Source organism: Macrobrachium nipponense, chromosome 35, assembly GCF_015104395.2.
Source record: "Macrobrachium nipponense isolate FS-2020 chromosome 35, ASM1510439v2, whole genome shotgun sequence".
In the NCBI taxonomy this organism is placed as follows: domain Eukaryota; kingdom Metazoa; phylum Arthropoda; class Malacostraca; order Decapoda; family Palaemonidae; genus Macrobrachium; species Macrobrachium nipponense.
The window spans coordinates 27,621,061-27,636,029 of record NC_061096.1 but is presented as its reverse complement, the minus strand read 5'-3'; the positions used below and the strand labels follow the sequence as shown (position 1 = coordinate 27,636,029).

The window sequence follows — 14,969 nt, the reverse complement described above, 5'->3', positions numbered from 1 at the left end:
GCTTATTCTTAAACGCATCTACGCTCACTCCAGATATGTTCCTCAGGTGAGCTGGCATCGCATTATTGAATAGACGCTGCATTATCGATGTTGGTGCGTAGAGGATTGATGTCTTGTGCTTTCCTGGTATAGTTTTGGGCACTATTAATCTACCTCTGCTTGCTCTTTCCGATATTTTTAGCTCCATGATGTTTTCGGTAATTCCTTCTATCTGCTTCCATGCCTGCATTATCATGTAGCGTTCTGTTCTCCTTTCTAGACTAATTTTAACAATTGTTTTGATACAACTCAAGTCGATTTATGTGATGACACGAGGAGAAGATGCTTGCTTAGTAAGTTGAGCTGACTGACCTAGTTCATGATTATTAGTAACGTAAATTGCTCATAATCTCACAGTTGGGTGGGGGGGGGGGTGAGAGCGGGGTGAGGTGGGGGGGCGTCTGGTACGTTAAAAATGGCTTTTAACATTATGCCTATAGTGCGTTGCCCCTTGAGGGAGCAGATTCGGAACTCTGTCCCTCTTCCGTTTTCCTGACGTTATGACCCTCCACCTTTCAAGACGTGGGTTTTATGAATGTCTTTCCCACTCGTGTGCCTGTTTTTTCTGTCTTGTTTCCTGCATGTTAGCCTACAAAAGTTCGCCGAGATACCCTCGACAGGTCTTCAAAGTCGGCGGCATTTGTTAAATTCTTCCTGACACTTTTTAATGACCTTTCACCTTTCAAGCCGTAGGTTTTATGAATGGTCTTTCAACTCGATTGCCGGTTTTTTTCTGTGTCTTGTTTCCTGCGGGTTAGTCTACAAAAGTTCGTCGAGATACCCTCGACAGGTTTTTTCAAAGTCGGCCGCTTTGTTAAATCCACTGACCGCTCTCAGGCGCGGAAATTCACTCAGTGCCATCTTGTCAGTCATCGTTTGTGAATCCCTTCGTTGGAGTAACTTATTTAGCGACGCGTGAATAGGCTGTAGTATGCATCTATATGGCCAGTTTCGAGTCGAACTTTTGGACCCTCTTGGAAAATGTATTTGGAGGTGTTTTACCCATTTTGGGATTCGAAAATGACCCAATGCAAACTGTGAATGCCGGGGAGAAGGGGCCAAGAACTTTTTAAATTGAGTCTGTCTGGCATATTTGTCTCCGATTTCCTCTAAAAAAGAAATCACACATTGCTGTCCGTCTTTATATATGGTGGACCAATACCGTTTCTGGATTTTTGAACATTCGAGGTTTACCATTAACGATCTTAATTTTAGGTTAATCTCGGGTGCTCTAGATTTCGACTTTTACTCCCAAAATGATGTTTATTTATTTATTTTTTTTTTTTTGTAAAAGCAACTGGCAAAGATATAGGACCAACCACCACCGGGCCGTGGTTTAAAGTTTCGTGCCCCGCGGCGGCTCATGCAGCATCATACCGGAATCAAGACCACTGAAAATATAGTTCTATATCCTTCCGGAGTCTCGGTATAATGCTATATATATATATATTATATTGACTGCGGCCCGTGAAACCTAACCACGTGCCGGTGGTGGCCTGGCCTATATACCGTTACCAGATGCACGATTATGACTATAACGTTAACCTTAAATGATATCAAAACTGTCGAGGACAGAGGGCTGCAATTTGGTACGTTTGATGGCTGGAGGGTGGGTGATCAACGTACCAATTTGCAGCCCTCTGGCCTCGGTAGTTTTTAAGATACGAGGACGGACAGACGAAATTGGAAATCAGAGGTTAGAATCTTCACAACGAACGATGCAGGCCGGATGTGAGCGGTAATAGTGCGGAAGTGGGCGAGTGAGATATCTCTTAAAAACAAACTGCCCGTTGTCAGTATAGTTAAAGACGCGAGACGCTTCGAAAAGGTATTAGAAATTCCGCCGTCACCGTAATGTTACAGTAGATCCGGCTTGAATTGACGGCCAATCTTTTTTTTTTTTAAAGAAAAAGCAGTTTACACGGAACTGATATTATCTATTTTTACGGTGAGCGAAAACTGTTTGCGATTAGGAATATTCTCTTTAGTGTCCTTTCAAGTCTCGGCCGTTGGCTGATGTTGACCTTTGCAACACAAAGTCCTTACTACCTTGGCCCATGTGTGGGTTACTCGAATTGTTATCTATCTATCTCTCTCTCTCTCTCTCTCTCTCTCTCATCTCTCTCTCTCTCTCTCTCTCTATATATATATATATATATATATATATATATATATATATATATATATATATATGAAATTAATTTGATCGCATTCCGGTGATTCATATATTTGGTTTCAGTGGTTCGAGTTCAGCTAGAAAATAATCCCCTTCGGATAACATGATGTGAAAATAGATATTAATTCCGAGGTAGAGCTAATGAGATATTAGAGAACATTTGTAGCTTAATGCTTATGCTTATATATACGTATATATACAATGAAAATGTACAGAAAAGGGGATATTTTCTTTTTCCGTAGCTTTTCTCATTCATTACCTACCTGAAGATGGAGGCAGCATGGCGTTTTTATGGGCTCCTTTTATTAGATGGACTTCTGTTGTCACAGGACATTTTTACCAGTCATATATGTATATATATATACCTATATATATATATATATATATATAATATATATATAATATATATATTATATATATCTATATATATATATATATATATATATATTGTGAGTAATTGTCAAAAATGCAAAATATATCAGCTTCTCTTCCCAGTGAATTTCAATATTACAAATAAGAAATGAGAGAGAGAGAGAGAGAGAGAGAGAGAGAGAGAGAGAGAGAGAGAGAGAGCGAGTGAGAGAGAGAGAGAGAGCAGTTGGATACGATTGTGAATTCTGAATTTTCTTTTTTAAGGAAAACTTGAATCAAAATAAAACACTGAAGATTTTGAAATACAGTGTGGAAACCCACTTTGGTTTCTAACAATTTTATGAGTGGCAGGTCCCATGAAGGATGTATTGCGGGCTATCAAAGTTTCTGTCAGGTGTAGAGGGAAAATATAGGAGTGGGGCAGCCGTCCCCCCCACCCCATCCCACCCCCCAAAAAATAATAACAAACTAGACAAGTTTAGATCTGAAGTATTTGACCACTCAAGGCAAGACAACATGTATACTGTTAAAAAAGAAAATCATTACTAAACCAGTCCAATTTTGATTTGTTTTAATAAGCTGTTAATCCAAATAACACGTACAGGTAGACTTGACATTTCAAAAGTTTCTGTAAAGACTATTGCGACGGCTTTGTTTGTCGGCCCTCACATCTTAAAAAACTATTGAGGCCAGAGGGCTGCAAATTGGTATGTTGATCAGCCACCCTCCAATCATTAAACAAACCAAATTGCAGCCCTCTAACCTCAGCAGTTTTTATTTTGTTCAAGGTTAAACTTAGCCATGGATCGTGCATCTGGCAGCACTTTCTGGAGACATGGGAGGTACACCCTCGCTCTACCGCATCTGGTGAGCAACTGAGAAACCCTACTAGTCAAGTCATAGCTGATGATTTTATACGGCATTATACGCGATCGAGCCGAAGAAACTTTAGCTGATATTTTTACTCGTCTGCCCCCAAAATAAAAGTCCAGAAATAGAGCGCTGGAGCTCTCGATAATCCGAGGTATTTTTCGAAGTCATCCATTTCATCCATTTCATCCAGTTGATTCGGCTCATCCGGGATTGGCTCGTGTCGGCGTTGTAGGATTCTCGCTGGTGTTCAAAATAGTCCACTTTTATGGAAATTTCGTTTTTTTTTTTCTTTTTTTGTCAGTCTGAGAGTTTGTCTGGTGATTGACGGCAACTGTACGTAGCTTCTGTGTGCCTATCCCGTGCTTCAGTTAGATAAGATAAATGAACGCAGCTATGTTTATATAAGTTGCATAAATTAGTGGTTGATTAAATCTGGCTGAACAATCACATACAGAATTACTTCGGTAATAGAGTTTAATGCAATAACTACTATAAATACACATTGTGGGCCAGCATAAATACATGCATGTATGTATATAAATGCAAACATAGGTACACTTACACACTTTATATGTACACATACACACACACACACACACACACCCACACACACATATTATATATTATATATATATATATATATATATATATATCATATATATATATATATATATATATATATATATACGTATATTTGCCCATACGTTCATGCATACATATATACATATACTTTAAAAGTTCAAAGTTACAAATTCACTCAGATGGACAAGAGTTAATTCACAAGAAGTGCCCACGAACGGCTCGCCGTTTGATTCAGTAAGTTAAAGATCAAAGGATAAGTTATTAGCTGAACTCTGGCCGCTTAACCATTAGAGTTGTTGCCCCCCCCCCCTCCCCCATCCTCTCTCTCTCTCTCTCTCTTTCTCTCTCTCTACTAGTTCACAGAGTTCCACGTGATCCTCAGACGCGTGTACATCGCCGACGATTTGTAAGTTACGGTGAAACCACAGGTTTATTTTCGCTTTTTACTATTTTATTTACTTTGTGTTTACGCTTTTCATGTATGATCCGATAGTTTATTAACATAGGAAAGTTTATTGGTCTAGAATGTTTATTAATAACATTAAAAAACACGAATTCCTCCCAATCGTTTGGTTGAGTTCATGAAATGGAAAAAAAAATTGAAATCTCCCTCGGCATTTTATTTTCACAAAGCAAGCAAGCTGCGACGCTGTTGAGACACATGGTCAATAGATTTGCATACGTAAGGAAAGAAAGAAGTGGGGAGAGTCGCCCCCCATCCCCCCACCCCTTTCTTTCCTGTTATTGGAAGGAGATAAAATCGTGGAATCCCATGATGCGCGCATGTGAAATATACGTATACATACGGCCCCCATGACATTTTTGAAGGGGAAACTGCATGGATTATTCTCTCTCTCTCTCTCTCTCTCTCTCTCTCTCTCTCTCTCTGGTGTCTCTTTTTACCAAAGCGAAGCTAAATATTTTATTTTCACCCAGCTTTTATTTAATCAGATGAACAAACTTTTTTTTAATGTGAACTTTTGTGTTAACTATAAAGTTTAGCGACTCGTTTTGTCTACCGCCTACTTGTTGGATTTAATTTATGTTTATTTATTTATTTATTTATTTATTTATTTATTTATTTATTTATTTATTTATTTATTTATTAATTAATTAATTTATTTATTTATTTGTTTATTTACTTCTTTATTTATCTAGTTATTTTATTTTTCATTTTTTGTAGAATCAACTACAGTCACAATCGAGGACTCTGGCATTTTGCGTTGGATCGAAATGCCATGAATGTTGCCATTTTTGGGAGGATATCCGTTCATAACTCTTGTCTTCTCGTGACTTTTCCGTAACACCTGTTGCTGCTGTTCGTAGTTTTTGTAACGTAAGATGCTAAAAGTGTATTTATATATTTATTTTAGCCTAAAAAAAAGCAATTAAAATATTTACCCACCTGGCTACTACGATGGAGAGGACGGGTCTATTCCAACTCGAATAAGTATAAATATCTGAAAATAACGGGTATATGTATGTATGAGAAGGTATAGACTTTTTTTTATCCTTCTCGTGGTCAGGTCGTCAAGGTGACCTCTTTGTGATTATGGGACCTTGGGTTCGTTTCCCTGTACCGGACATCACAATTTCTTAAAGATAAAAATTCTTTGAACTTGGATCTTCAGGTTTTTTTGTATTGACAAGCATATTCAAAAACGAGCAAAGAATCCAAGAAGTTAGGAGGGCATTGTGGCTATTACAGTTGCGTATATTATTAATTATTATATCATTCTTAGATATTATATTATATATATATAATATATTATATATTAATATATTATATATAATATAATATATATAGGATATGCAGGAACTTCCATATACAATCATAACTTCAGGAAAGCCGAAGACACATGTCTAAGAATGGTAGAAGAGGAAAAGGAAAATTGTCTACCATTCTTACACATTTGTGTTAACAGAACTGATCATCAATTCAATACAGCAGTCTATAGGAAAAAAACTTATACTGGTCTAGCCAATAATTTTTACAGTTCCTGCCAAAGAAGTTTTAAACTTAACACTATCTCCACTTTAGTAAATAGAGCCCTGAAGTACTCTTCGAGTTGGGACATTTTTCATAGGGAAATAGAATTTTTACTATCTTTTTTCAACAAAATTCATATCCTAAAGAATTAGTTCAGAAAATAATTAACAAACTTTTAACTAAATATCTGAAACCAGTACCACCGATTTTTGACGTTCCAAAGAAACTCACGTATGCCCTGATTCCGTATATTTCCAACCTGAAACTGTCACAGAAACTTATTCAAATCAGTGAAGGTGAAATTCCATGCTTAAAATTAAAATTAATATCAAATAACCCGAGTAAAATTGGCTCCCTGTTCTGCTTTAAAGATCGTCTGCAGCCTTTTATGAGGTCTAATGTTGTGTATAAATTTACGTGCCCAGGATGTCCTGGTATTTACGTTGGGTCTACCAAGAGGCTGTTGCAAATGTGATATTGCAGCCACATGGGGTATAGTTTTAGAACTGGCCAGAGATTAAGTAGACCAGAGCATTCAAATATAAAAAATCATGCCATCAATGTAAGATTGAAGTCAAGAAACAGCACTTCTCCATTTTAGGTTACAATAGGGACTCTGAGTATTTAACAACACTCGAGTCATTATTTATCAAAAGACTTGTTCCCTCATTGAATAGCGGTAGTTCATCGTCTCCGCTATACCTGGCATAGTCTTCTTTCTGACCTCAATCTCATTTCTAATCATTCTCTCTCCTCCTTTCTTAGCGAATGGTTGGTGTTTTAGTAGTCGTGTTTTAATGTTCTTATTTCACTTTTACCTATGAATTATACAATGTTTAAATTATATTTTTATGTTTAATTTTTTATTTTAGATTGTAATTTTTATTTTTGTATTTTGCTTTTATTAATTTTAAAATGTACTTTTATTTTAACAGACTGATTATGCACAAAGTTCCTTGTGCGAAACGTTTCTTAAGAATAAATCCTTTAACTCATCATGTGTTTTTCGGCTTTCCTGAAGTTATATATATATATATATATATATATATATATATATATATATATATGTATATATATGTATATATATGTATATATGTATATGTATATATATATATATATATATATATATATATATATATAATAACATCAATATAAAAATTCTTTGAACTTGGATCTTCAGGTTTTTTTGTATTGACAAGCACATCCAAATACGAGCAAAGAATCCAAGAAATTAAAGAGGGCATTGTGGCTATTACAGTTGCGTATAATATAAAACATTAATATTAATATATCTCTTATATCTTTGCACTACCCATACCACGTCCCCTTTCATGGAGTATTATCAATCCGGCATGTCGAAATAGTTTGTATTAAAAACGTTTTTTTTTTATTTTCCCCCTCAATGCGTTGCAGCATTCTGGAACCACAAACTCGTTCCAGAACCCAGCTGTATCGTCCAGTTTAAATCCATATTTATTTTTTGTTGTTTGTATTTTTGCAACCAAGACTTCCAGTCGAGAATTTTCGTCAGTTCAGATAGATACGACTGAGAAACTATATATTAACATGGCGACAAGTATGGCCTTTTCTTTTGTCCCTGACAATGTATATATATATATATATATATATTAGTATATATATATATATATATATATATATTATATATACATATATATATATATGTTATAATATATATATATAATATATATATATATATTATTATATATTATATAATATATATGAAGGATCTTTATATATTAGCCCTTTTCATATTTTTTTCCCCGTTAGTTGCAGAGCTGAATTTCTTGGTCTTTTTTCTATATATCGTTATTAGTTTTTTCTTTTTATTTTCAGTATCTAATAGAAGTTCATTAGCAATTTTTAGATACTGAATGAATATCTGTTCCATAATTCCATATACCGTAAACACGTAAATTAAAAGCGAAAGGTATCTCTGTTTTCATGTTTTCAACTGTACAAATGCTCTTATTTGGGTATCTCGGTTTTATTTACTTATTTATTTATTTTTTTTACCAAAGATACCTTTTATTTTCTTGTAGCAAATTATGACTCATGCGTGCATGATTTTGCTAACGTATTCATGATCAATAACAGAGAGTTTCCACATGCATTTGCATAAAGTAATATAGCGTTTCATAAGACAATGGAACTGAATTGCATTTTATCTCTGATTTAATCGGCCTAGATAAAGATTATCATCGTCTCGACCAACATTAGACCGATGTTAGGCAAGTGTGTTTTTCTGCTTTGTCATTTAGTTATCCCAAGTCCCTTTTTGTTCTTGAACTTGAAGCTGCCTTGCTGTTGTCTATTAAGTGACAAAAAACAGATTGTACGAAGGTGAAGCAGCCAGCCATCTTTAGATGCCTCGTTATTATACTCGTTCGGGTACGAATCCATATTTCAGAGAATTCGTGACCGGTAGCTATATCCGATAACAACCCCCACCCCACCCCCCCGGACGCCATTTTTCCCCACGATGCGTCTAGGTCAAGGCTAGGTAAGCTTTGATGGCTGTTCGGATATGATTTCGTTATCCGCACTTGCGCGTTCAGTTTACGGTATACGATGTCAGCGTTTTATTAACGCTTATTATTTCTGTATTTACGGTCCCGGAACGTCAGCATCTGGGTCGATAGCTTGTTTATTGTATCTGCAAAGGAAACGCCATGTTTTTTATGTTGCTGCACTTGTTTTTATAGTTGGACATCGGCCTAATGCAACCTCCACCATACAACTGGCTGCTTGTATACTTGCTGGCGTATGGTTAGTTAAACAATTGCTCCATAAAAGCCTCAGAAACTCTTTGGAGACCTCTTTGCTCTTTGGGAGACCTTTCAGATAATGATAGACAGAGCTATCAGTCCAAAAATTAATCGGCCTAAAATAGCCTAACACTGGTCAAGGAACTTGAACTCCGTGTAATATCAGAGCGAAAGTCAGAAAACTGATATATATTAAAGGACTTAATACACTAGGGAGATAGCTTATAACTTATTAAAGTCAAGGGCATAAGTCTATTGACTAGAACCTTCAAGAAAAGTCCTCCACATCACTGTGAAATCAGAGCATACTGTGTATCTTTTCAAATGAACCACTTTGGTACTAAAGTAACAGGAGCATCAAGCTTTCTAGAAGTTCAAGAACCCCATGGTGCAAAGATTATTGCTTTTGGAACTGATAACAGCTTTCCCTCCATTGCACTGCCTGTAGGCCTACTTGACCCGGGACCTTCAAATCTGCTCGGCCTAGCCCTGAACCAGAAGCAGGCTAGGCCCACTCTTAATTTCTATATTTTATCTGCTTATTAAGGCATATCAGATCAGCACCTTTAAGGGCAAAAATGTCCTAGAAGTCTAATGTTCTAAAAGAAATAATAATAATAAAAGCTTTCCTCAGAAAAAAATGGTTAATTAATTTTCCAAATAATGCTTGGAAGCGACGCGATATTATTATCATGTCGACTCGTCGAGTGCATTACAGATTTATTCATGTGTAATCATTAGCGAGCTTTTTTTTCACTTTATGGTAAATCGGCGAAGTGAAATGGAACAAAATGTCGATATAAAACCCGTGGGGGGATGCCGGTTGTACATGTGTAGTATGCATGTATGCTCAACAAAATATTATTGTCTGCGGTTACCTTGAATTTTTGTGACGTCACTGCTAAAGCAGATGGGTTGTTCGGTTTTACTTTTGATGAACTATACTTTTGTTTGTTTGTTTGTGTTTCTCTATGAGCGAATCTCTTATTAATATCCCGTTTGTGTCTCTAGCACGGTCTAAACGTCTCTCTCTCTCTCTCTCTCTCTCTCTCTCTTCTCTCTCTCTCTTCTCTCTCTCTCTCGTCCATCTCTCTCGTTCTAATCGTCGTCTCTCTCTCTCTCTCTCTCTCTCTCTGTTCTTCTCACTCTCTTTTGAGTTACGAGTAACTCAAAAAGAAAAATAGAGTACTTAGAAGAACTAACCCAAAATGGAAAGAAAATAGATATAATGAATATAAGTGAAACCTGGTATTCCCAAGAGACTGGGAATGATGATCAAATAAAAGGGTTCCAAACTTATAGATCAGATAGAAAAAATAGGAATCAAGGGGGAACCGCAATATATGGGAAAGACAAAAAACAAGGAAAAATATATGAGAAATATAGTAACTCAGAATGTGAACTAATAGCGGTAGAATTTGAATCTGAAAAATTGATGAACATAGTAATATATAGACCTCCTAATACTAAAGAGTTTGACTTAATAATTGAAAAATTGGATGATATATGTAGAAATCACAAGGACTGGACTACTTCTCCTATCTGGTGACTTCAACTTTCCTTTCGTAGAATGGAAAGAAACGAATAGGAGATTGTGGTTGTACTTATACATATAAAAAAGAGAGTAATAGTAGTGCAGAAGATAAGAGGCAATTTGAAAAGCTATTAGATATGCTACTAGAATACAACATTCAACAAATAAATCACCTGCCAACAAGAAAGGAAAATACTTTAGACCTAGTATTTGTGAACGAGATGAATTATGTTAAAGAAATAATAGTTTATAATGCGAGTATTTCAGACCATAATGTCATAGAATTAACAGTTTCATTCCAAAGCAAGTGAAAATAGAGATAAGCAAGAAATGAAAAAGTGGGAAGGATATGGAAAATACAACTTCTACAGTAAAAATATAAAATGGTCAGAAATTAATGAAGAATTAAACAAAGATTGGGATAACATTTTCGTAAGTGATGCATAAGGGTAAATACGGAGATATTATATAAAATATTGGAGAAAATAGTGGAAAAAATATATACCGAAGAAGAAAAGTAAACATCATTCATGCATACCAAGAGACAGAAGGATCTTGTTCCAGAAAATCAGAAAGTGGAAAAAAGGTCTTGCAAAAGAAAAAAATGCATGGAAAGTTATAGAACTAAAAAGTAAGATAGAAAATGCAGAACAAAAGATTATACAATCAAAAGAAAATGAAAAACGGGACTTGGAAGAAAAAACCCTATTAAATATCAAGCAAAACCCCAAACTATTATACTCATATGCGAAGAAGATGAATAAAAGAAGAATAGAATAGGCCCTCTGAGAATTGAAGGGAGATTAACGAATGAAAAAAAGGAAAAATTGCAACATACTGGCAGAACGATATAAGAGAGAATTCACCCCTAGAATAGATAATGAAGATAATGATATAGAAGTAAGGGAAGAAAATAGTGAATATTTAGCTGACATAGAAATTAATGAAGCTGATATTGTGCAGGCAATTAATGAAATTAAAAATGGAGCTGCTGCAGGGCCGGATGGAGTCCCTGCTATTTTGTTAAAGAAAGTAGTTCATTCTATCGCAAAGCCACTTGCAATATTATTAAGGACAAAGTGTAGATACAGGCAAGATTTATGATGAGCACAAATTAGCATATATCACCCCTACTTTCAAAAGTGGATCAAGACTAGAGGCAAGTAATTATAGGCCTGTGAGTCTAACATCACATATTATGAAAGTGTATGAAAGGGTAATGAAGAAAAATATTATGAAACATTTAATAAAAAATAATTTGTTTAATATAGGACAACACGGTTTCGTACCCGGAAAAAGTACACAAACCCAACTGTTAGTCCACCGTGAGAACATATTCAAAAATATGAAAAGCGGAAATGAAACAGATGTGGTTTATCTAGACTTTGCAAAAGCTTTTGACAAAGTAGACCATAAACTATATTAGCAAAGAAAATTAGAAAACACAATATCGTAGATAAAGTAGGAAGATGGTTAAAAGAATTTTTACACAACAGAAAACAGATAGTTATTGCAAACGATGAGAAATCGGATGAAACCAAGGTAATATCCGGTGTGCCACAAGGTACGTGCTAGCTGCAATATTGTTTGTTATTATGATTGAAGACATAGACAGTAATGTTAAGGATTCGTAGTGAGTAGTTTCGCTGATGACACAAGAATAAGTAGAGAAATTACTTGTGATGAAGATAGGAACGCTCTACAAAGAGACCTTAACAAAGTATATGATTGGGCAGAGGTAAATAGGATGGTATTTAACTCTGATAAATTTGAATCAATAAATTATGGAGACAGAGAAGGAAAAGCTATATGCTATAGGGGACCTAATAATGAGGCAATCACAAATAAGGAAGCAGTTAAAGACCTTGGTGTGATGATGAATAGGAACATGTTATGCAATGATCAAATAGCAATTCTGTTGGCAAAATGTAAAGCAAAAATGGGAATGTTGTTACGGCACTTCAAAACAAGAAAAGCTGAACACATGATTATGTTTATAAAACATATGTTCGTAGTCCCACTTGAATATTGCAATATGATATGGTACCCACACTATCAAAAGGATATTGCACAAATAGAGAGTGTACAAAGGTCCTTTACAGCTAGAATAGAAGAAGTTAAGGACCTAGACTACTGGGAAAGACTACAATCCTTAAAATTATATAGTCTAGAAAGGAGAAGAGAACGCTACATGATAATTCAGGCATGGAAACAGATAGAAGGAATAACAGAAAATATCATGGAACTAAAAATATCAGAAAGAGCAAGCAGAGGTAGATTAATAGTGCCCAAAACTATACCAGGAAAAATAAGGAAAGCACACAGGACATTAATCCACTACGCACCAGCATCGATAATGCAGCGTCTATTCAATGCGTTGCCAGCTCATCTGAGGAATATATCAGGAGTGAGCGTAGATGTGTTTAAGAATAAGCTCGACAAATATCTAAACTGCATCCCAGACCATCCAAGATTGGAAGATGCAAAATATACCGGAAGATGTACTAGCAACTCTCTGGTAGACATTAGAGGCGCCTCACACTGAGGGACCTGGGGCAACCCGAACGAACTGTAAGGTCTGTAAGGTCTGTAAGGTCTCTCTGAGTTTCTGAATGTATAGTACTATAGTGGCAGTAACAACGTTCTCAGCTCACAACCGATGAATCTCGGTTCGATCCACTGAATTATGTACTCCCTTATTGGTTGTAGATTGTTAATATGGGTGGCAGTTGAGGTAGAGGAGAGAGAGAGAGAGAGAGAGAGAGAGAGAGAGAGAGAGAGAGAGAGAGAGAGAAATGAACGTAAAACATAATGGGCAACCAAAGGCGCCTACGTTTAGAATAAATGTTCCTATTTTTTTCAGCGTCTAATTGGCGTGAATTTTGAGTTGAGCTAAGTAGGTAGAGGAGAGAAAAGTAGTGGTAACTTGCTGTCCATTTTTTTCTCTGCCATTTTTTCGTGGTTATATCCTCTCTATATCTATAGTTATACCCTCAGAGCGGTATCAAAATTCATTGCACTGGTGATGTAAATCTAGAGAGCTAGCTATCTTAGAAAAGAATTGGAATATTTTAAGAATAAAATCGATATACTATATGTCGCATGTACGCGCTTAGAAACCCTGGAACATGAGCATAAGATATTATCTGAAACGTATATTAAATTTCATCGCTTTGTTGGATAAAGGGAACAATTGAATATTTGGCCTTATAATTCATAGTCAGATCCAGGTATCCTAATTTCTTACTGTTTTATGTGTATGTTGATAACTTCTCTACATCGGCACACACGGAGTTGAAGATGTTTCCCCTCAAAATCTAAAATGATAGACCAGAAACAACCCTGGTTATGACCACCACGGTGATATCAAGGTCTATAGAGCTTGGCTGATATTAAGGATCTCTTGACTTGCGCATCCCGAGAGGTGTCTGTCGAAATGGAAACACATTCGCATCGGGGAAAAATGGAATAACAGCTTGTATACTTTAATATTAGAGTTCTAATGTATTGTGCTGTCTTGTGCTTGGAGAGTGCATGCCAGAGAGAGAGAGAGAGAGAGAGAGAGAGAGAGAGAGAGAGAGAGAGAGATGAGTTTTCCCAATATCGTTTATACGTCAGTACAGAAGGACAGCTGACATAGATGGAATGACAGACAATAAACCTATAATGGCCTCCAGCTTTTGCCGGCAGTGAATTTTTAGAAACAAGGTCGATACTTTGACATTTTAACTGAACGATAGCCTATCATTTATGGGCAAAAAAAAAAAAAAAAAAAAAAAAAAAGACAGACGTTCGGTTTGCAATATAATCAATGAAGCGTCAGTAAGGCATTCAATTTAGTTGTCCTAAACTAATTTTGTCGGTCTTCCTTCGGATTTGGAATGCCTTGCTCAGTGGGACGAAATGGCTGTTGCAGCAGTGGGGCGAAATGACCCATTTCGGTGGGACGAAATGGCTGTTGCAGTGGGACGAAATGACCTGTTCCAGTGGGACAGATCCGCGATTGAGTGAGATGGAATAACCATATCAGTGGAACGAAATGGCTGTTGCAATGGGGCGAAATGACCAATTCCTGCAGGACGGAACCACTATTGAGTGGGTCGGAATAACCATATCAGTGGGACGAAATGACTATTACAGTGGGGTGAAATGACCTGCTCCAGTGAGACGAAATGACTATTGAAGCCTTTCGGACACTTCTTCTATATATATATGTTTATATTATATATATATATATATATATATATATATATATATATATATATATAAGATTTTGCTTTTGTTAACATAGTTATTTCAATGACGTTTTATGATAAATCATAGTAAAATTGGTTTGTATTAAACTGAACCAATCTTGAGATCATTTTTATTTTAATTTTTTAAATTATTTATTCCATTTTCTTGACATACTTCTTTGCAGATTTAGATTTCTTGAGTCAAGCTAAAGCCTTTTCTCTAATACAGTTATAAGGGTGTCTCCAGTATGAAGTTTTTAAAAGTATTCACTCTCAATTCATTCTTTAACTTCTGAGTCGAGGATCAACCATGGAAGTTTTACACTTCAGCACATTCCATACTTACACACACACACACACACACACACACTACGTCACTCAT

The 14,969-nt window shown here is 35.9% G+C and overlaps 1 protein-coding gene across 6 annotated transcripts in view; it reads left to right on the top strand.

The window, feature by feature from the left end:
• Positions 1–14,969, top strand: part of LOC135208523 (uncharacterized) — a 57,269-nt gene that overhangs the window by 22,882 nt on the left and 19,418 nt on the right. The window lies entirely within an intron of this gene.